Consider the following 22,390-nt stretch of genomic DNA (forward strand, 5'->3'; position numbering starts at 1 on the left):
CCTGATGCAGAGCAACATTGCAAAATGAAAGTGCTAACAGTTCCTGCATGTGTCCCGTTCTTTCTGCAGATATGCTGCATTTTCCATGGAAGCATGTTCTGCTTAAAGCCCTTCCCCATCATTTCTTTTATAACCTTCACTCTTTTTAAGTTTTCTCCCAGTTATTTGTTCCAATTTCACTATTCCTGCACTTCTACCTTCTTAACCTTTTCTCATTAGTACGGTCTATTCCCCATTAGCATGCACAATTGTTTTGGCCCCTTATTACATATTTATTTATCTTCTCATGCACTTTATAATACTCTTTCCTCTCTTTATTCACTAGCTTATGCCTCACTACTACTTTATCCCAGTATTAAAGGGACATAAAACAAAAACATTTTTCTTCCATGATTCAGATAGATTAACCCATTTTAAACAACTTTCTAATTTACTTCTATTATCACATTTTCTTTGTTTTCTTGTTATCCTTTGTTGAAATGCAGGATGGTAAGTTCAAGATAACGCACATGTCTGCAGTACTATATGGCAGCAGTTTTTCAACAATGTTATACATTAGCAAGAAGGCCGAAACGATCGTCTGGGGTTGCTGTGTTCCTTGTTCAGAGAGGAATTGCCTGGTATTTCGGCGCTGGACTGACCGTAATAGGCGGGATCAGACTGATATACTACGGGAAAGTTCCACTCTGTGAAAAGCATTACTGTGCTAAAAAGTTGCACCCAGGTGGTAAATTGCCATAGAACAGGCTAACAATGGTATTGAGCCAGTTGTTCGTTCCTGTGAGTGCACTTCTCTCTGTATGTACATTAGCAAGAGCACTAGGTGGCAGCACTATCTCCTGTCATGTAGTGCTCCAAAAATGTGCACGCTACCTATCTAGAGATCTCATCAACAAAGAATAACATTAGAATGAAGGAAAATTGATAATAGAAGTAAATTTGAAACTTTTTTAAAATTTTATTCTGTATCTGAATCATAAAGGAAAAATTTAGGTTACATGTCCCTTTAAGATCTGCTCCTTTCCTCAAACATGGCACTTACTGTCGTTTCATCAAGTTTTATTGCCCTTTGAAACTTACCTTCTACTACACTTTCTCTTTAACATACCATTCCTCTTCAGTCTCTATGCATTAGCTCCTTTTTTTAATCGTTCCCAACCCTCTTTACAAATAACATTCAGTTAATATATTTTTGCCAGTTTCCTCTCAATAGTTAAGACAGTATATACTCCCACTTAAGGCTGTTTACCTATGTTCCATCTTCAATTACTCTTATCATATTTACCTAGCTCTTCTATTCCACTTCATACTCCTTACTCCATTTGCCACATCAACATTCCAAATGTTGCATAAAACAACAAACTTTTCAAATATTTTGCCGTGCACTTAAAGGGACTGTCTACACCAGAATTTTTATTGATTAAAAAGATAGATAAGCCTTTTATTACACATTTCTCAGTTTTGCGTAACCAACCAAGACATTTATATCAACATACTTTTTACCTCTGTAATTACCTTGTATCTAAGCCTCTGCAGACTGCCCCCTTATTTCAGCTCTTTTGACAAACTTCCATTTAAGCCAATCAGTGCTGACTCCTAGGTAACTCCACGGGCGTGAGCTCAATGTTATCTATATGTCACACATGAACTAACGCCCTCTAGTTGTGAAAAACTGTCAAAATGCATTCAGATAAGGAGGCCTTCAAGGGCTAAGAAATTAGCACATGATCCTACCTAGGTTTAGCTTTAAACTAACATTGCCAAGAGAACAAAGCAAAAATTTATGAAAAAAGTAAATTGGAAAGTTTAACCCCTGTACGATGCTGGTCGTTAGGCCCACTGCAGAAATAGAGTTGCAGAGTTACCGATGTAGAGAGGGCCATTGGACAGCGGTGGTGCAGATCGTTAACAGGTGGGAGGGTAAGGAGATGGGCGGCCCATCGCTGGAGGGGGGCAGGACCACTACGCAAAAAAAAAGTGAAGAGCGGTGAATAGCGGCAGTGAGTGGAAAGGAGGGAAGGGGAGGAGGGGGAAGCAGGGAGAGTGGGTTCCTATAGTGGAAAGTGGGGTAGAAGGTAGGAAAGTGATCTGGGAGGGTGGTATGGGAATGAGGGTGGGCAGCTACACTACAGAAAAAAAAAACAAAGTTTTGTTTTGGTCAAAAACTGGGTACTGGCAGACAGCTGCCAGTACATAAGATGGTGGCTAATAGGTGGGGGGGGGGGTAGAATCAGGGATGTTGGGGTTAAGGGGGATCCAACACTGCAAAAAAAAAACCAGAATTTATTTCTCTTTCTCCAACGGTGTGTCCGGTCCACGGCGTCATCCTTACTTGTGGGAATATTCTCTTCCCCAACAGGAAATGGCAAAGAGCACAGCAAAAGCTGCCCATATAGCCCCTCCTCAGGCTCCGCCCCCCAGTCATTCGACCGACGGTTAGGAGAAAAAAAGGAGAAACTATAGGGTGCCGTGGTGACTGTAGTGTATAGAGAAAGACATTTTTCGAACCTGATTAAAAAACCAGGGCGGGCCATGGACCGGACACACCGTTGGAGAAAGAAATTTATCAGGTAAGCATAAATTCTGTTTCTCCAACATTGGTTTGTCCGGTCCACGGCGTCATCCTTACTTGTGGGAACCAATACCAAAGCTTTAGGACACGGATGAAGGGAGGGAGCAAATCAGGTTACCTAAACAGAAGGCACCACGGCTTGCAAAACCTTTCTCCCAAAAATAGCCTCCGAAGAAGCAAAAGTATCAAATTTGTAAAATTTGGCAAAAGTGTGCAGAGAAGACCAAGTCGCTGCCTTACATATCTGATCAACAGAAGCCTCGTTCTTGAAGGCCCATGTGGAAGCCACAGCCCTAGTGGAGTGAGCTGTGATTCATTCAGGAGGCTGCCGTCCGGCAGTCTCATAAGCCAATCGGATAATGCTTTTCAGCCAGAAAGAAAGAGAGGTAGCAGTAGCTTTTTGTCCTCTCCTCTTACCAGAGTAAACGACAAACAAAGATGAGGTTTGTCTAAAATCCTTTGTTGCTTCTAAATAAAACTTTAAAGCACGGACTACATCTAAATTGTGTAACAAACGTTCCTTCTTAGAAACTGGATTCGGACACAAAGGAACAACTATTTCCTGGTTAATATTCTTGTTGGAAACAACTTTCGGAAGAAAACCAGGCTTGTTACGCAAAACGACCTTATCTGAATGGAACACCAGATAGGGTGGATCACACTGCAAAGCAGATAATTCAGAAACTCTTCTAGCAGAAGAAATAGCAACCAAAAACAGAACTTTCCAAGATAGTAACTTGATATCTATGGAATATAAAGGTTCAAACGGAACACCTTGAAGAACTGAAAGAACTAAATTTAGACTCCGAGGAGGAGTCATGGGTCTGTAAACAGGCTTGATTCTGACCAAAGCCTGTACAAAAGCTTGTACATCTGGCACAGCTGCCAGGCGTTTGTGTAACAAAACAGATAAAGCAGAAATCTGTCCTTTTAGAGAACTCACTGACAACCCTTTATCCAAACCCTCTTGGAGAAAGGAAAGAATCTTAGGAATTTTAATTTTACTCCAGGAGAATCCCTTGGTGTCACACCAACAGATATATTTTTTCCATATTTTATGGTAAATCTTTCTAGTCACAGGTTTTCTGGCTTGGACCAGAGTATCTATCACTGTATTTGAAAATCCACGCTTGGATAAAATCAAGCGTTCAATTTCCAAGCAGTCAGCTGCAGAGAAACTAGATTTGGATGTTCGAATGGACCTTGTACTAGAAGATCCTGTCTCAAAGGTAGCTTCCATGGTGGAACCGATGACATTCACCAGGTCTGCATACCAGGTCCTGCGTGGCCACGCAGGAGCTATCAGAATCACTGAGGCCTTCTCCTGTTTGATCCTGGCTACGAGCCTGGGAAGGAGAGGAAACGGTGGAAACACATAAGCTAGGTTGAACGACCAAGGCGCCACTAATGCATCCACTAGAGTCGCCTTGGGATCCCTGGATCTGGACCCGTAGCGGGGAACCTTGAAGTTCTGACGGGACGCCATCAGATCCATGTCTTCAATGCCCCATAATTGAGTTAACTGGGCAAAGACCTCCGGGTGTAGTTCCCACTCCCCCGGATGGAAAGTCTGACGACTCAAATAATCCGCCTCCCAGTTGTCTACTCCTGGGATGTGAATTGCAGATAGGTGGCAGGAGTGATCCTCCGCCCATTTGATGATCTTGGATACCTCTCTCATCGCCAAGGAACTCTTTGTTCCTCCCTGATGGTTGATGTAAGCTACAGTCGTCATGTTGTCCGACTGGAATCTTATGAATCCGGCCTTCGCTAGTTGAGGCCAAGCCCGGAGCGCATTGAATATCGCTCTCAGTTCCAGGATGTTTATCGGGAGAAGGGACTCTTCCCGAGACCATAGACCCTGAGCTTTCAGGGAGTCCCAGACCGGGCCCCAGCCTAATAGACTGGCGTCGGTCATGACAATGACCCACTCTGGTCTGCGGAAACTCATTCCCTGAGACAGGTGATCCTGAGTCAACCACCAACGGAGTGAGTCTCTGGTTACATGGTCTACTTGAATCTGGGGAGACAAGTCTGCATAGTCCCCATTCCACTGATTGAACATGCACAGTTGTAATGGTCTTAGATGAATTCGAGCAAAAGGAACTATGTCCATTGCTGCAACCATCAATCCTACTACTTCCATGCACTGAGCTATGGAAGGCTCCAGAATAGAGTGAAGAACTTGACAAGCGTTTAGAAGCTTTGACTTTCTGACCTGTCAGGAAGATCTTCATTTCTAAAGAATCTATTATTGTTCCCAAAAAGGGAACTCTTGTTGACTGAGACAGGGAACTCTTTTCTACGTTCACCTTCCACCCGTGAGATCTGAGAAAGGCTAGAACAATGTCTGTATGAGCCTTTGCCTTGGAAAGAGACGACGCTTGAATTAGAATGTCGTCTAGATAAGGTGCCACTGCAATGCCCCTCGGTCTTAGAACCGCTAGAAGGGACCCTAGCACCTTTGTGAAAATTCTGGGAGCAGTGGCCAAACCGAACGGAAGAGCCACAAACTGGTACTGTTTGTTCAGAAAGGCGAACCTTAGGAACTGATGATGATCTTTGTGGATAGGAATGTGTAGGTACGCATCCTTTAAATCCACGGTAGTCATATATTGACCCTCCTGGATTGTAGGTAAAATTGTTCGAATGGTTTCCATTTTGAACGATGGAACTCTGAGGAATTTGTTTAGAATTTTTAAATCCAAAATTGGTCTGAAAGTTCCCTCTTTTTTGGGAACTACAAACAGGTTTGAGTAAAACCCCTGACCTTGTTCCGCTGATGGAACTGGGGTATCACTCCCATCTTTAACAGGTCTCCTACGCAATGTAAGAATGCCTGTCTCTTTATCTGGTCTGAAGATAAGCGAGACATGTGGAACCTTCCCGTTGGAGGAAGTTCCTTGAATTCTAGAAGATAACCCTGAGAGACTATTTCTAGTGCCCAGGAATCCGGAACATCTCTTGCCCAAGCCTGAGCAAAGGAATAGTTAGATAGGAGCGCCAAAGGAGGCAAGGCCCAGGGTTAAGGGAATGGTTGGTTTAATGTAATCAGGATTGGAATTAGTCCTGTGTGAAGTTAGACTATAGAGGTTGAAATAGTCCTATCCTATGTGTTAATAGATTCATTAAATGCGTGAAGTATATACCCTTAGACTGGGGGGTTGTGGTAACATTCACTAATTAGAGTGCAAGTTTAAAATCAAAATTGTATGTATATTACAGTGAAGAATTGCTTGAGAAATCAATGAGTGGCACAGAAAATACGTTTTCAAATAAAATAAACAGAAATATACAAAAATATGGATCCATATCGATATTGGTATTACCTTAAGAACAATATTTCGGTATTACCCTAAAACATTTTTAATGAGTGAAGTCTATCTGACAAGATCTTCACATATACAAGAAAGGGGGGGAGCGTAACACGTTGTCAGGTTATTCTCTAATAAATGAACCTGCTTGATGTGTAAGTGTGAAGGAGTAGAAAATTACACACTTACACATCAAGCAGGTTCATTTATTAGAGAATAACCTGACAACGTGTTACGCTCCCCCCCTTTCTTGTATATGTGAAGATCTTGTCAGAGAGACTTCACTCATTAAAAATGTTTTAGGGTAATACCGAAATATTGTTCTTAAGGTAATACCAATATCGATATGGATCCATATTTTTGTATATAACTGATATTAAATTCTGTTATTTTATTTGAAAACGTATTTTCTGTGCCACTCATTGATTTCTCAAGCAATTCTTCACTGTAATATACATACAATTTTGATTTTAAACTTGCACTCTAATTAGTGAATGTTACCACAACCCCCAGTCTAAGGGTATATACGCTTGGACTTCACGCATTTAATGAATCTATTAACACATAGGATAGGACTATTTCAACCTCTATAGTCTAACTTCACACAGGACTAATTCCAATCCTGATTACATTAAACCAACCATTCCCTTAACCCTTGGCCTTGCCTCCTTTGGCGCTCCTATCTAACTATTTCTCTAACTATACTGCACACCGCGGGCATTTGGGGACCCGCCTTAGACAGGAGCTATAGGTCGTCCCATACACAAGCGCTGCAAGAAAAACAAGTCTGCTCCAAGCCTGAGCAAAGAGAGAGAGTCTGCCCCCTACTAAATCCGGTCCCGGATCGGGGGCTACCCCTTCATGCTGTCTTGGTAGCAGCAGCAGGCTTCTTGGCCTGTTTACCCTTGTTCCAGCCTTGCATTGGTTTCCAAGCTGGCTTAGCCTGGGAAGCGTTACCCTCTTGTCTAGAGGCTGCAGAGTTAGGAGACGGTCCGTTCCTGAAGTTACGAAAGGAACGAAAATTGGACTTATTCTTAGCCTTAAAAGGCCTATCCTGTGGGAGGGCATGGCCTTTTTCCCCAGTGATGTCTGAACCAATTTCCTTCAATTCTGGCCCAAAAAGGGTCTTACCTTTGAAAGGAATATTAAGCAATTTTGTCTTGGAAGATACATCCGCCGACCAAGACTTTAGCCAGAGCGCTCTGCGCGCCACAATTGCAAACCCTGAATTTTTCGCCGCTAACCTCGCCAATTGCAAAGCGGCATCTAAAATAAAGGAATTAGCTAACTTAAGTGCGTGAATTCTGTCCATGACTTCCTCATATGGAGTCTCCATATTAAGCGACTTTTCTAGTTCATCGAACCAAAAACACGCTGCCGTAGTGACAGGAATAATGCACGAAATTGGTTGGAAGAGGAAACCTTGCTGAACAAAAATCTTTTTAGCAAACCCTCCAATTTTTTATCCATAGGATCTTTGAAAGCACAATTGTCCTCAATAGGAATAGTCGTGCGTTTGGCTAGCGTAGAAACTGCCCCCTCAACCTTAGGGACTGTTTGCCATGCGTCCTTCCTTGGGTCGACCATGGGGAACATTTTCTTAAATATAGGAGGTGGGACAAAAGGTATGCCTGGTTTCTCCCACTCCTTAGTCACTATGTCCGCCACCCTTTTAGGTATTGGAAAGGCATCAGGGTGCACCGGGACCTCTAGAAATTTGTCCATTTTGCACAATTTTTCTGGAATGACCAAAGAGTCACAATCATCCAGCGTAGTTAGTACCTCCTTAAGTAAGGCGCGGAGATGCTCTAACTTAAATTTAAACGTCACAACATCAGGTTCTGCCTGTTGAGAAATTCTTCCTGAATCAGAAATTTCTCCCTCCGACAAACCCTCCCTCACTGCCAATTCTGACTGGTGTGAGGGTATGACAGATAAATTATCGTCAGCGTACTCTTGCTCTACTGTATTTAAAACTGAGCAATCACGCTTTCTTTGAAATGCTGGCATTTTGGATAAAATATTAGCTATAGAATTATCCATAACTGCCGTTAACTGTTGCATAGTAACAAGCATTGGCGCGCTAGATGAACTAGGTGTCGCCTGCGCGGGCATAACTGGTGTTGACACAGAAGGAGAGGATGATGAACTATCCCCACTACCTTCACTTGAGGAATCATCTTGGGCAACCTTATTAAATGTGACAGTACTGTCCTTACTCTGTTTGGACGCCATGGCACAATTATCACATACATTTAAAGGGGGGACCACCTTGGCCTCCATACATACAGAACATGTTCTATCTGAAGGTACAGACATGTTAGACAGGCTTATACAGGCTATTAATGCAATAAAATCGTTTTTAAACAAAACCGTTACTGTCTCTTTAAATGTTAAACAGAGCACACTTTATTTCTGGATATGCGAAAAACTATGAAGGAAATATCCAATCTTCACCAAATTTGCACCCTAGTGTCTTAATGCTTTTAAAGTATTGCACCTCAATTTTCAGGCTTGTAACCCTTTAAATGAGGAAACCGGAGCTGTTTTATCAATTAGCAACTTTAAACCTCTACAGTCCCAGCCACAGTGTTTGCTGTGACTTCACCTGTCCTTGGGGGTTATACGATACCAAAATAAGCCTTCCAGGAATGTTTTTACTGGCCACCAGACCCTCTCACATGAAGCTGCATGCACTGCATCCAAAAGAAACTGCGCAATTATGGCGCGAAAATGAGGCACTGCCGACTATAGAGAAAGGCCATTCCTGACTGGGAAGGTGTCTAAACTACTGCCTGGCACCTAAAAACGTTCCCCAATACTTAGGTTTTGTAAAAAACACTTCAAACCTCATATAAATATTGAATAAAGCAATCGATGTAGCCCACAAGAGTGTCAACCAGTATATAGCCCATTAATAAGCCTTCATTCTGTTATGAGTCTAAGAAAATGGCTTACCGATCCCCCAGAGGGAAAATGACAGTCTTCTAGCATTACACAGTCTTGTTAGAAAATGGACTAGTCATACCTTGAGCAGAAAAGTCTGCAAACTGTTCCCCCCAACTGAAGTTCTCTGGGCTCAACAGTCCTGTGTGGGAACAGCAATTTATTTTAGTTACTGCTGCTAAAATCATACTCCTCTTTTAAACAGAACTCTTCATCCTTTTCTGTTTTAGAGTAAATAGTACAAACCGGCACTATTTTAAAATAACAAACTCTTGATAGAAGAATAAAAAACTATAACTAAACACCACATACTCTTCACCATCTCCGTGGAGATGCTACTTGTTCAGAGCGGCAAAGAGAATGACTGGGGGGCGGAGCCTGAGGAGGGGCTATATGGGCAGCTTTTGCTGTCCTCTTTGCCATTTCCTGTTGGGGAAGAGAATATTCCCACAAGTAAGGGTGACGCCGTGGACCGGACACACCAATGTTGGAGAAATATATATTTTTTATTTTTATTTTTTTAAATAAAAGGCCTTATATTTTCATACTGGCAGACTTTCTGCCAGTACTTAAGATGGGGGTGACAATTGGGGGGTGGGAAGACAGCCGTTTGAGAGGGATCAATTAGGGATCAGGGGGTGTCAAGTATCAGGTGGGACGGTAATCTCTACACTAAAGCTAAAATTAAACCTTACAAACTACCTAATTATCCCCTTTACTGCTGGGAATAATAAAAGTGTAGTGCGCAGCTGCAATTAGCAGCCTTCTAATTACCAAAAAGCAATGGCAAAGCCATATATGTCTGCTTTTTCTGAACAAAGGGGATCCCAGAGAAGTATTTACAACCATTTGTGCCATGATTACACAAGCAGTTTGTAAATAATTTTGGTGAGAAACCTAAAGTCAGTGAAAAAAGTGAACGTTTTGATTAGTAAATATAAAACAAAAATGTATGCTTACCTGATAGATTTCTTTCCGGACATGGAGAGTCCATAACGTCATTCCAATTACTAGTGGGATATTCAACTCCTGGCTAGCAGGAGGAGGCAAAGAGCACCCCACCAAAAGATGTTAAGTGTAACAACTGTCTAGCCCATAACCCCCAGTCATTCAGCCGAAAGAAATTCGAAAAGCAAGAACACAAGGGTGAAAAGGTGACTGAGTAACTCAAAAAAACTGCTGAATTATAATATAATAAAGAGGGTGGGGTTGTGAACTCTACATGTACGAAAGAAAGAAATTTATCAGGTAAGCATAAATTTTGTTTTCTTTCCTACGACAGAGAGTCCACAACGTCATTCCAATTACTAGTGGGAACCAATACCCAAGCTGGAGGACACAGAATGAACAGGGAGAGAGAAAAAAGGCAGGAGGATCTAAATAAAATGCACCACCGCTTGAAGAACCTTTCTCCCAAAAGAGGCCTTGGCCGAGGCAAAAGTATCAAATTTGTAGAATTTGGACAAAGTATACAGAGAGGACCATGTTGCTGCCTTGCAAATCTGTTCCACAGAAGCTTCATTTTTGAAAGCCCAAGACGAGGAGACAGTCCTAGTGGAATGAGCCATAAGTCTCTCAGGAGGCTGCTGTCCAGCAGTCTCATAAGTCAAACAAATCCTACTTCTGTCTTTTTGGTTTAGAAGTTTAAGTGGCCTTCTGACCCTTTAAGCTTCCCAGAGAAAACAACAAACGGAGCAGAAGATTGCCCGAAAATCTTTTGTAGCTTAAGTAAAATTTAAGAGCCAGCACAACATCTAAGTTATGCAAAAGACATTCCTTTTGAGAAAAAGGATTAGGACAAAAAGGAGGAACAACAATTTCCTGATTAATGTTTCGATCCAATACCACCTTAGGAAGAAAACCCAACATAGTACGAAGGACCGCCTTATCAGCATGAAAAATAAAGGTACAGGGAAATCACACTGCAAAGCTGAAAGTTCAGACACTCTGCGAGCGGAAGAAATAGCAACCAGAAACAAAACCTTCCAGGATAACAACTTTATATCAACAACATGCATTGGCTCAAACGAAGCCTGCTGCAAAACTTTAAGAACTATATTAAGGCTCCACGGGGGAGCCACAGGTTAAAAAACAGGCCAGATTCTAACCAGGGCCTGTACAAAAGCTTCAACATCTGGTAAATCTGCCAGACGTTTGTGCAAAAGAATACAGAATGCAGAAATCTGACCCTTTAGGGTACTGACCGATAAAGCCTTCTCCAGGCCATCCTGCAGAAAGGACAAAATCTGTGGAATCCTCACCCGGCTCCATGAGAACCCCTAAGATTTGCACCAATAGAGAAATTTACGCCATATCTTATGGTAAAATCTTCAAGACTGAATCATAGTTCCAATGACTGCTTCAGAAAAAACACGTCTAGCCAGAATTAGGCGTTTAATCTCCAAGCAGTCAGCTTCAGAGAATCTAGGTTTGGATGGAAGAAAGGACCCTGAATTAGAAGGTCCTTCCTCTGAGGTAACCTCCAAGGAGGTAGAGATGACATCCTCACCAGGTCCGCAAACCATATCCTGCGAGACCATGAAGGAACTATTAGGATCACTGATGCTCTCTCCTGTTTGATACTAGCAATGACTCGTGGAAGGAGAGCAAACAGAGGAAACAGATAAGCCAGAGAAAACCTCCAAGGAACCACTAGAGCATCTATCACAGCGGCCTAAGGATCTCTTGACCTTGAACGGTACTTTGGAACCTTAACGTTTTGGTGGGGCGCCATCAGATCCAACTCTGGAACCCCCCCACACACACTTGAGGGTTATCTGAGAGAACACTTCCGGATGGAGAGCCCACTCCCAGGAATGAAAAGTCTGTCTGCTCAGAAAATCTGCCTTCCAGTTGTCCACTCCTGGAATGTGGGTGGCAGACAATTGTGGGCTTCCTCCCACTGCAGAATGCGAGTCACTTCCTTCATGGCTAAGGAACTTAAGTCCCTCCTGGTGGTTGATTTAAGCTACTGAGGTGATGTTGTCCGACTGGAATCTGATAAATCAGACTAAACACAGTTGAGGCCACGCTGATAGGGCATTGAAGATAGCTCTCAACTCCAAAATTTTTATGGGAAGAGAGGACTCTTCCCGAGACCACAGGCCCTGAGCCTTCAGAGGATCCCAAACTGCTCCCCAGCCTGAAAGGCTGGCGTCCGTAGTCACAATCTCCCAGGAAGGTCTCAGAAAGCAAGTATCCCGAGACAGATGTTCCTGTGACATCCAGCACAAGAGAGTCTCTTGTTAGAGGGTCCATATTTATCATCTGTATTAAATCTGAATGGTCTCCGTTCCATTGACGGAGCATACAAAGTTACAACGGTCGCAGATGAAACCGAGCAAACTGAATAATGTCCATGGAAGCCACCATTAGACCAATCCCCTCCATGCATTGAGCCACAGATGGACGAAAGGCAGACTGGAGAGAAAGGCAGGAAGCAAGAATTTTGGATTGTCTGACCTCTGGACAGGAAATCTATTATTGTCCCTAGGAAACATACTTTGGTAGATGGAATTAGAGAACTCTTTTCCAAATTCACCTTCCACCCATGGGAACAAAGAAAAGACAACAGCGTCTCTGTACGAGATTGGGCTGGTTGAAAAGATGACGCCTGAACTAAGATGTCATCTAGATAAGGCGCCACAGCAATTCCCTGGGATCTGATCACTGCCAATAACACCCCCAGAACCTTTGTGAATATTCTGGGAGCCGTGGCCAGACCAAATGGAGGTGCAACAAATTGAAAATGCTTGACCAAGAAGGCAAACCTAAGAAACTGATGGTGTTCCCTGTGAATGTGAACATGAAGGTATGTGTCCTTCAGGTCTATGGTCGTCATAAACTGACCTTCCTGTACCAAAGGAAGAATGGAACAAATAGTTTCCATCTTGAAGGAGGGAGCCCTCAGGAATTTGTTGAGACATTTGAGGTCTAGAATGGGACGGAAACTTCCCTCCTTTTTGGAAACCACAAATAAATTTGAATAGAATCCTAGACCTTGTTCCCTTAGCAGAACTGGAACAGTAACTCCTAGGGAGGATAGGTCCTTTACGCAGTTTAAGAAGGCCTCCTTTACCTGGTTTGAGGAAAGTCTTGACAAGAGAAATCTTGCCCTTGGAGGACAAGACTTGAATCCCATTCTGTAACCCTGAGGTACTATGTCCACAGCCCATGGATCTGGGACATCATGTATCCAGGCTTGACGAAAAAAAGAGAAAGCCTGCCCCCAACTTGAATCATGGGGGGGAACCTTCATGATGATTTAGAGTCATCAGACTGTTTCTTGTTCTGCTTTCCTTTGTTCCAGGGCTGGCTGGATTTCCAAGTGGATCTGGATTGGTCAGGTTTAGAAGTGGTAGACTTTTGTCCCTTAAAGTTACGAAAGGAACGAAAATTAGAAGTCTGACGACCTCTAGGTCTATTCTTCTTGTCCTGAAGTAGGAAAGATCCCTTTCCACCCGTAATCTCTAAAATTATTCCCGCCAGACCAGGTCCAAACAGTCTTTCCCTTATAAAGGTAAAGTCAAAAGCTTGGCCTTAGAAGAGACGTCAGCTGACCAAGATATTAACCACAGAGCTCTATGTGCTAGTACAGTGAAACTAGACAGCTTAGCCCCCAGTCGAATTATCTGCATGTTGGCATCACAGATAAAAGGTATTGGCCAATTTGAGAGCTTTGACCCTATCTTGGATCTGCTTCACCGTAGTCTCCTCTGCAATAAGATCCGACAAAGCACTGCACCAATAAGATGCAGCTCCCGCAACCGTGGCAATACTCGCTGCAGGTTGCCACTGTAATCCTTGATGGATTTAAATCTTTTTTAAATAAGTCTCTAGCTTATTATACATTGGATCCTTAAAAGAGCAACTATCCTCTATTGGAATAGTAGTTCTCTTGGTAAGAGTAGAAATAGCTCCGTCAACTTTAGGAACAGTGCGCCATGAGTCACGAATAGAGTCAGCAACAGGAAACATCTTCTTAAAAACAGGGGAAGGAAAAAAAAAGGAACCACTGGTTTATCCCATTCCTGAGCAATTATTTCAGACATCTTCCTAGGGACAGGAAAAACATAATTTATGCTTACCTGTTAAATTTATTTCTCTTGTAGTGTGTTCAGTCCACGGGTCATCCATTACTTATGGGATATATTCTCCTTCCCAACAGGAAGTTGCAAGAGGATCACCCAAGCAGAGCTGCTATATAGCTCCTCCCCTCACATGTCATATCCAGTCATTCGACCGAAACAAGACGAGAAAGGAGAAACTATAAGGTGCAGTGGTGACTGGAGTTATAATTTTTAAATTTAGAACCTGCCTGAAAAAGACAGGGCGGGCCGTGGACTGAACACACTACAAGAGAAATAAATTTATCAGGTAAGCATAAATTATGTTTTCTCTTGTTAAGTGTGTTCAGTCCACGTGTCATCCATTACTTATGGGATACCAATACCAAAGCTAAGTACACGGATGATGGGAGGGACAAGGCAGAACATTAAACAGAAGGAACCACTGCCTGTAGAACCTTTCTCCCAAAACCAGCCTCCGAAGAAGCGAAAGTGTCAAATTTGTAAAATTTGGAAAAAGTATGAAGTGAAGACCAAGTTGCAGCCTTGCAAATCTGTTCAACAGAGGCTTCATTCTTAAAGGCCCAGGTGGAAGCCACAGCTCTGGTGGAATGAGCTGTAATTCTTTCAGGAGGCTGCTGTCCAGCAGTCTCATAGGCTAAACGTATTATGCTACGAAGCCAAAAAGAGAGAGTGGTAGCCGAAGCCTTTTGACCTCTCCTCTGTCCAGAGTAAACGACAAACAAACAGAGAAGAAGTTTGTCTAAAATCTTTAGTTGCCTGTAAGTAGAACTTCAGAGCACGGACCACGTCTAGATTATGCAAAAGACGTTCCTTCTTTGAAGAAGGATTAGGACATAATGATGGAACAACAATCTCTTGATTGATATTCCTGTTAGAAACAACCTTAGGTAAAAACCCAGGTTTAGTACGCAGAACTACCTTGTCTGAATGAAAGATCAGATAAGGAGAATCACAATGTAAGGCAGATAACTCAGACAGGCCCATTTATCAAGCTCCGTATGGAGCTTGAAGGGCCGTGTTTCTGGCGAGTCTTCAGACTCGCCAGAAACACAAGTTATGAAGCAGCGGTCTAAAGACCGCTGCTTCATAACCCTGTCCGCCTGCTCTGAGCAGGCGGACAGGAACCGCCGGAAATCAACCCGATCGAATACGATCGGGTTGATTGACAGCTCCCTGCTGGCGGCCGATTGGCCGCGAGTCAGCAGGGGGCGGCGTTTGCACCAGCAGCTCTTGTGAGCTGCTGGTGCAATGTTAAATGTGGAGAGCGTATTGCTCTCCGCATTTAGCGAGGTCTTGCGGACCTGATCCGCAGTGTCGGATCAGGTCCGCAAGCCCTTTGATAAATGGGCCCCAGAGACTCTTCGAGCCGAGGAAATAGCCATCAAAAACTAAACTTTCCAAGATAAAAGCTTAATATCAATGGAATGAAGGGGTTCAAACGGAACACCCTGAAGAACTTTAAGAACCAAGTTTAAGCTCCACGGAGAAGCAACAGCTTTAAACACAGGCTTAATTCTAGCCAAAGCCTGACAAAAGGCCTGGACGTCTGGATGCTCTGCCAGACGTTTGTGTAAAAGAATAGACAGAGCTGAAATCTGTCCCTTTAGAAAACTAGCGGATAAACCCTTTTCTAAACCCTCTTGTAGAAAAGCTAATATCCTAGGAATACTAACCTTACTCCATGAGTAACTCTTGGATTCGCACCAATATAAATATTTACGCCATATCTTATGGTAAATTTTTCTTGTCACAGGTTTCCGAGCCTGTATTAATGTATCAATAACCGAATCCGAAAACCCACGCTTTGATAGAATCAAGCGTTCAATTTCCAGGCAGTCAGCCTCAGAGAAATTAGGTTTGGATGGTTGAAAGGACCCTGAATTAGAAGGTCCTGCCTCAGAGGAAGAAACCATGGTGGACAGGACGACATGTCCACTAGGTCTGCATACCAGGTCCTGCGTGGCCACGCAGGTGCTATCAGAATTACCGATGCCCTCTCCTGTTTGATCCTGGCAATCAGCCGAGGTAGCAACGGAAATGGTGGAAACACATAAGCTATGTTGAAAACCCAAGGGGCTGCTAATGCATATACCAGCACCGCTCCCGGGTCCCTGGACCTGGATCCGTAACAAGGAAGCTTCGCGTTCTGGCGAGATGCCATGAGATCCAGATCCGGTTTGCCCCAACGACGAATCAGTTGAGCAAATACCTCCGGTTGAAGTTCCCACTCTCCCGGATGAAAAGTCTGGCGACTTAGGAAATCCGCCTCCCAGTTCTCTACGCCTGGGATGTGAATCGCTGACAGGTGGCAAGAGTGAGACTCTGCCCAGCGAATTATCTTCGAGACTTCCAACATCGCTAGGGAACTCCTGGTTCCCCCTTGATGATTGATGTAAGCCACAGTCGTGATATTATCAGACTGAAATCTGATGAACCTCAGCTTTGCTAACTGAGGCAAGCTAGAAGAGCATTGAATATTGCTCTTAATTCTAGAATGTTTATTGGGAGGAGTTTCTCCCTGAGCCTTCAGGGAATTCCAGACTGCTCCCCAGCCTAGAAGGCTGGCATCCGTTGTTACAATCGTCCAATCTGGCCTGTGAAAGGTCATTCCTTTGGACAGATGAACCGGTGACAACCACCAGAGAAGCGAATCTCTGGTCTCCTGGTCCAGATTTAGCAAAGGGGAAAGATCTGAGTAATCCCCGTTCCATTGACTGAGCATGCATAGTTGCAGCGGTCTGAGATGCAGGCGCGCAAATGGCACTATGTCCATTGCCGCGACCATTAAGCCGATTACCTCCATGCACTGAGCTACTGATGGGCTTGGAACGGAATGAAGGACACGGCAAGCATTGAGAATCTTTGATAACCTGGACTCCGTCAGGTAAATCTTCATCTCTACAGAATCTATAAGAGTCCCTAGAAAAGGAAGCCTTGTGAGTGGTAACAGAGAACTCTTTTCCACGTTCACTTTCCACCCATGCGACCTCAGAAATGCTAGAACTATCTCTGTATGAGACTTTGCATTCTGAAAACTTGACGCTTGTATCAGAATGTCGTCTAGGTACGGAGCCACCGCTATGCCTCGTGGTCTTAGTACCGCCAGAAGTGAGCCCAGAACCTTCGTAAAAATTCTCGGGGCCGTGGCTAACCCGAAGGGAAGAGCCACAAACTGGTAATGCCTGTCTAGAAAGGCAAACCTCAGGTACCGATAATGATCTTTGTGAATCGGTATATGAAGGTAAGCATCCTTTAAGTCCACCGTGGTCATATATTGACCCTCTTGGATCATGGGTAGGATGGTTCGAATGGTTTCCATCTTGAACGATGGTACCCTTAGGAATTTGTTTAAGATCTTTAAGTCCAAGATTGGTCTGAAGGTTCCCTCTTTTTTGGGAACCACAAATAGATTTGAGTAAAATCCTAGTCCCTGTTCCGATCGCGGAACTGAGTGGATCACCCCCATGATTAAGAGGTCTTGTACACATTGTAGAAATGCCTCTCTCTTTACTAGGTTTGTCGATAACCTCGAAAGATGGAACCTCCCTTGTGGAGGAGAGGTTTTGAAATCCAGAAGGTATCCCTGAGATATAATCTTTAACGTCCAGGGATCCTGCACATCTCTTGCCCAAGCCTGGGCAAAGAGAGAAAGTCTGCCCCCCACTAAATCCGTCTCCGGATAGGGGGCCCTGACTTCATGCTGTCTTAGGGGCGGGAGTAGGCTTTCTGGCCTGCTTGCCCTTGTTCCATGACTGGTTGCCTTTCCAACCCTGTCTGTAACGAGCAGTAGTTCCTTCCTGTTTTGGAGCAGAGGAAGTCGATGCTGCTCCTGCCTTGAAGTTACGAAAGGCACGAAAATTATACTGTTTGGCCTTTGGTTTGGCCCTGTCCTGAGGAAGGGCGTGGCCCTTACCTCCCGTAATGTCAGCAATAATTTCCTTCAAGCCGGGCCCGAATAAGGTCTGCCCTTTGAAAGGAATGTTAAGTAGTTTAGACTTGGAAGTTACATCCGCTGACCAGGATTTAAGCCAGAGCGCTCTGCGCGCCTGTATGGCGAATCCGGAATTTTTAGCCGTAAGTTTGGTTAGATGTACTACGGCATCTGAAACAAACGCATTAGCTTGCTTAAGGGTTCTAACTTTGCTCAAGGCATCATCCAACGGCTCTGTGCGAATTGCCTCTTCCAGAGACTCAAGCCAGAATGCCGCTGCAGCCGTGACAGGCGCAATGCATGCAAGAGGCTGCAATATAAAACCATGTTGAACAAACATTTTCTTAAGATAACCCTCTAATTTTTTATCCATTGGATCTGAGAAAGCACAGCTATCCTCCACCGGGATAGTGGTATGCTTGGCTAACGTAGAAACTGCTCCCTCCACCTTAGGGACAGTCTGCCATAAGTCTCGTGTGGTGGCGTCTATAGGGAACATTTTTCTAAATATCGGGGGAGGGGAAAAAGGCACACCGGGTCTATCCCACTCCTTACTTATAATTTCTGTAAGTCTTTTTGGTATAGGAAAAACGTCAGTACACACCGGTACCGCATAGTATCTATTCAACCTACACAATTTCTCTGGAATTGCCACCGTGTCGCAATCATTCAGAGCCGCTAATACCTCCCCTAGTAACACACGGAGGTTCTCAAGCTTAAATTTAAAATTTGAAATTTCTGAATCCGGTCTCCCCGGATCAGAACCGTCACCGACAGAATGAAGCTCACCGTCCTCATGTTCTGCAAATTGTGACGCAGTATCAGACATGGCTCTCGTGTCATCAGCGCGCTCTGTCCTTAACCCAGAGCTATCGAGTTTGCCCCTTAATTCGGGCATATTATATAATACTTCTTTCATAACATTAGCCATATCATGTAAAGTGATTTGTAAGGGCCTAGATGTACTAGGTGTCTCAATCCTATGCATCTCCCGAGCGGGAGACGCAGGTACTGACACGTGAGGAGAGTTAGGCGGCATAACTTCCCCCTCGTTGTCTGGTGATAGCTTCTTTATCGGTACAGATTGACTTTTATTCAAAGCAATATCAATACAATTGGTACACATCGTTCTATTGGGCTCCACATTGGCTTTTGAACATGATGAACAAACAGTTTCCTCTGAATCAGACATGTTTAAAACAGACTTAGCAATGAAACTAACAAGCTTGGAAATCACTTTCAATAAGTTTACAAGCAATATAAAAAAAACGCTGCAGCGCTTCAAAAATACAGATATAATTAAACAATTCTTAACAAGAAGTGTATTATTAGCAGAGGATTGCACCCATTAGAAAAAGGATGATTAACCCCTCAATACCCAAAACGGATAAAACAGATATCAATTAAGATTTAACGCTTTTAATCACAGTCAAACACACTGTCACAGATCTGCTGTGACTGATTACCTCCCTCACAAATGAAATTTGCAGACCCCTGAGCTCTCTAGAGACGTCCTGGATCAAGGAGGAAGAAGCAGAAAGACACTGCATAATTTTAACTGCGCAACAAGGCGCTAAAACAAGGGCCCTCCCACTCCAAACACAACAGTGGGAGCCCTGATATAACGGTTTCCATGCAGAAAAATATGTTAGCCATGTGGAAAAAAATCATGCCCAAAGCGATTTATCACCAAAGTACCTCACAATAACGAATAACATGCCAGTAAACGTTTTATTAAAAAACAACATTTTTCAATGTCATGCAAAGCTATCACTAAGCCTGCTACCAGTCGCTACCACTGCAGAGAAGGCTTAAGTATTATTTCAGTGTTAACAGTATTTTCTCAGTCAAATTCTAGTCCCTAGAATATAACTCGACTGCGCATACATTTATCAGCCTGATACCAGTTACTACTACTGCATTTAAGGCTGTACTTACATCATACGGTAACAGCAGTATTTTCTTAGTCAATTCCATTCCCAGAAAATAAAGTACTGCACATACCTCATTTGCGGAGGACCCTGCATGCTATTCCCAGTTTCTGAAGTTACCCCACTCCTCAGAATGTTGATAACAGCCAATGGATCTTAGTTACGCCTGCTAAGATCATAGATAAAACACGCAGGCAGTTTCTTCTTCCAAATACTGCCTGAGATAGAAAAACAGCACACTCCGGTGCCATTTAAAATAACAAACTTTTGATTGAAGAATAGTTAAGTAAAAACTCCAGCTCCTCTCGCGACCTCCTTCTTTGTTGAGGGTTGCAAGAGAATGACTGGATATGACATGTGAGGGGAGGAGCTATATAGCAGCTCTGCTTGGGTGATCCTCTTGCAACTTCCTGTTGGGAAGGAGAATATATCCCATAAGTAATGGATGACCCGTGGACTGAACACACTTAACAAGAGAAAACATCCTCAGAAGATGGAGAATCAAACTCTATCCAATTTCGAAGACTTTGTGGGGTTGACAGTAACCAAAGGTTCAAAGTCATCTAAAGTAGCTAGAACCTCCTTCAATAGTAACCAGAGGTGTTCAAGCTTAAATCTAAAATTAACCTCTTCAGATTCTGAAGATTTTTCTGCTAAAGTGTCAGAGTCTGAGATATCACTTTCAGAAGCTACTGAAGTATTCTTCTCATCAGACATCAGAGAAAGATTGGCTAATGCAGTCCTACAGTCAGAAGCCTTAGTATCAGGCAAACGTTCCGATTTTCTCTTACGCTTATTTGATGAAGGTAAAGCTGACAAAGCCGCTGTTACTGCAGAAGAAATCTGAGCGGCAAAATCCCCAGGTAAATAAACACCCCAGGTGGATTAGAGGACACAGAAGGCACAGTATGAGGAACAATTAACGCTTGGGACGTTTGAGGAGAAAGTTGAGGCATGTCATGCACAGCATTATCCTGAGAGATAGCAGGCTCAGAAGGGAGTAATTTATCCTTAAATGTCAGTCTTGTTTAAACAAGAGGAGCAAAATTGCATAGGCAAAAAAATTTGGGCCTCCAAACAAAGTAAACATTTATCCATGGATATGGAATGATCCTGTTCTGAGTCCTTGGCTAAGAGGTAACAAATCCCACAAGAATCGCAAAATTAAAGAAATTAAGCGACTACAAAAAAATATCAAAGAAAATAAAAGAATATTAAAATTTTAAATATTGAACACATAAGGAAAACTATTAAACAAAAAAATACCTCAGATTGCCTGAGGTTCCTACCGCCAAAAGGAATACCCCACTAGAAATAGGAAAAACGTACTCCTTGAAGAGACCTTTGCTCTAAAACGATCCGGGTAGAATAGGAAAATACAGTCACAACTTGAAGAGCTGAATTTCTCCTGTGTAGCAACGGAGTTCGCAACGGCACCGCTCCGCTAAACCCCAAGTGCGGGTGTCACGTAAGCGGGCTTAAGTAAAGTGTGCGACATTTCTCTGCAGAGAGAAAAAAAAAACACGAGTTTAAGCACGGTCTAAAAACGGCTTTACCGTTTCACACCAATAAGTCCTTAACATCCCAAAGCCTTAAACATAGTTTTATTATAAATAATAAAGGTTATCCCTTACTATTAACATCTCACATCCCAGCCAAATGAGAGAAATCTTTCCCTTAAGTCTCATACTGAATAATTATGAAATAAACCATTTCCATATATCATGTGCCAAAGATATTGTCCACATAATAAGGATTATTATGTGTCTTAGGTAAAAAATTATCTGAAAAAGAAGGGTTAACCTCTTCAGTGCTGCTGTCCTTCTGTACCTAGAAGGCAAAAAGGCACTTACCTTAGATCCAACTGCATAATAGATGCAGGGTGATAGAGAAGTCGAGGGGGACAAACTCTTAATAGGGGGCGCTATTGGTCAAATACAAGAAGTATAAATAAAACTAAAACAATGGTATATTCAAATCAAAATGTGCCTGTATGTAATATACAACCTAAAAAAGTGAGGATGTATAGTGAAATAAAAAATACTAATACAAAAATGTTAACAAACATAGATCTCTATGCGTAACTGTCCATTTATAAAACAGATGGTCCAATTGAAACTTAGTGGATGAAGCTGTAGCTCCATGGTATTGATAGCAGGGATAAGAAAAAAAGGCTGTACTCTCCTCACATGAAGATATCACAAAATCTGAAGATTGAAGAAAACAATAGAGGCGCCTGTGTGTACCAATAATAGAACACAATCTCAATCATTAAACCCTAGTCAGGGTACTCACATTTGTGAAGAGCACTCAGACAGTGCTATTAGGCACAGGCTGGATATTTGACAGCAACCCAGCTCACTGATCAGTCTGAATACAGGAACATAGTAACATCAGATCTGGGGAAAAGGAAAAAGATAGGGCGCCTGTGTGTACCAGTAATAAAACAGAGTGGTATCAGTATATAAACCCTAATCAGGGTACTCACATTTGTGAAGAGCACTCAGACAGTGCTATCAGAAGCAGGCTTGATATTTGACAGCAACCCAGCTCACTGATCCAACCAGTGGCAGGAACACTGGAACCCTGGGGACCTAGTACCTTAC

The 22,390-nt window shown here is 43.0% G+C and overlaps 1 protein-coding gene across 1 annotated transcript in view; it reads right to left on the bottom strand.

Moving 5' to 3' along the window:
• The window catches only part of CERS3 (ceramide synthase 3), a 324,747-nt gene that overhangs the window by 260,355 nt on the left and 42,002 nt on the right, over positions 1-22,390 (bottom strand). The window lies entirely within an intron of this gene.

The sequence above is a fragment of the Bombina bombina genome, chromosome 6, assembly GCF_027579735.1.
Source record: "Bombina bombina isolate aBomBom1 chromosome 6, aBomBom1.pri, whole genome shotgun sequence".
Taxonomy (NCBI): Eukaryota; Metazoa; Chordata; class Amphibia; order Anura; family Bombinatoridae; genus Bombina; species Bombina bombina.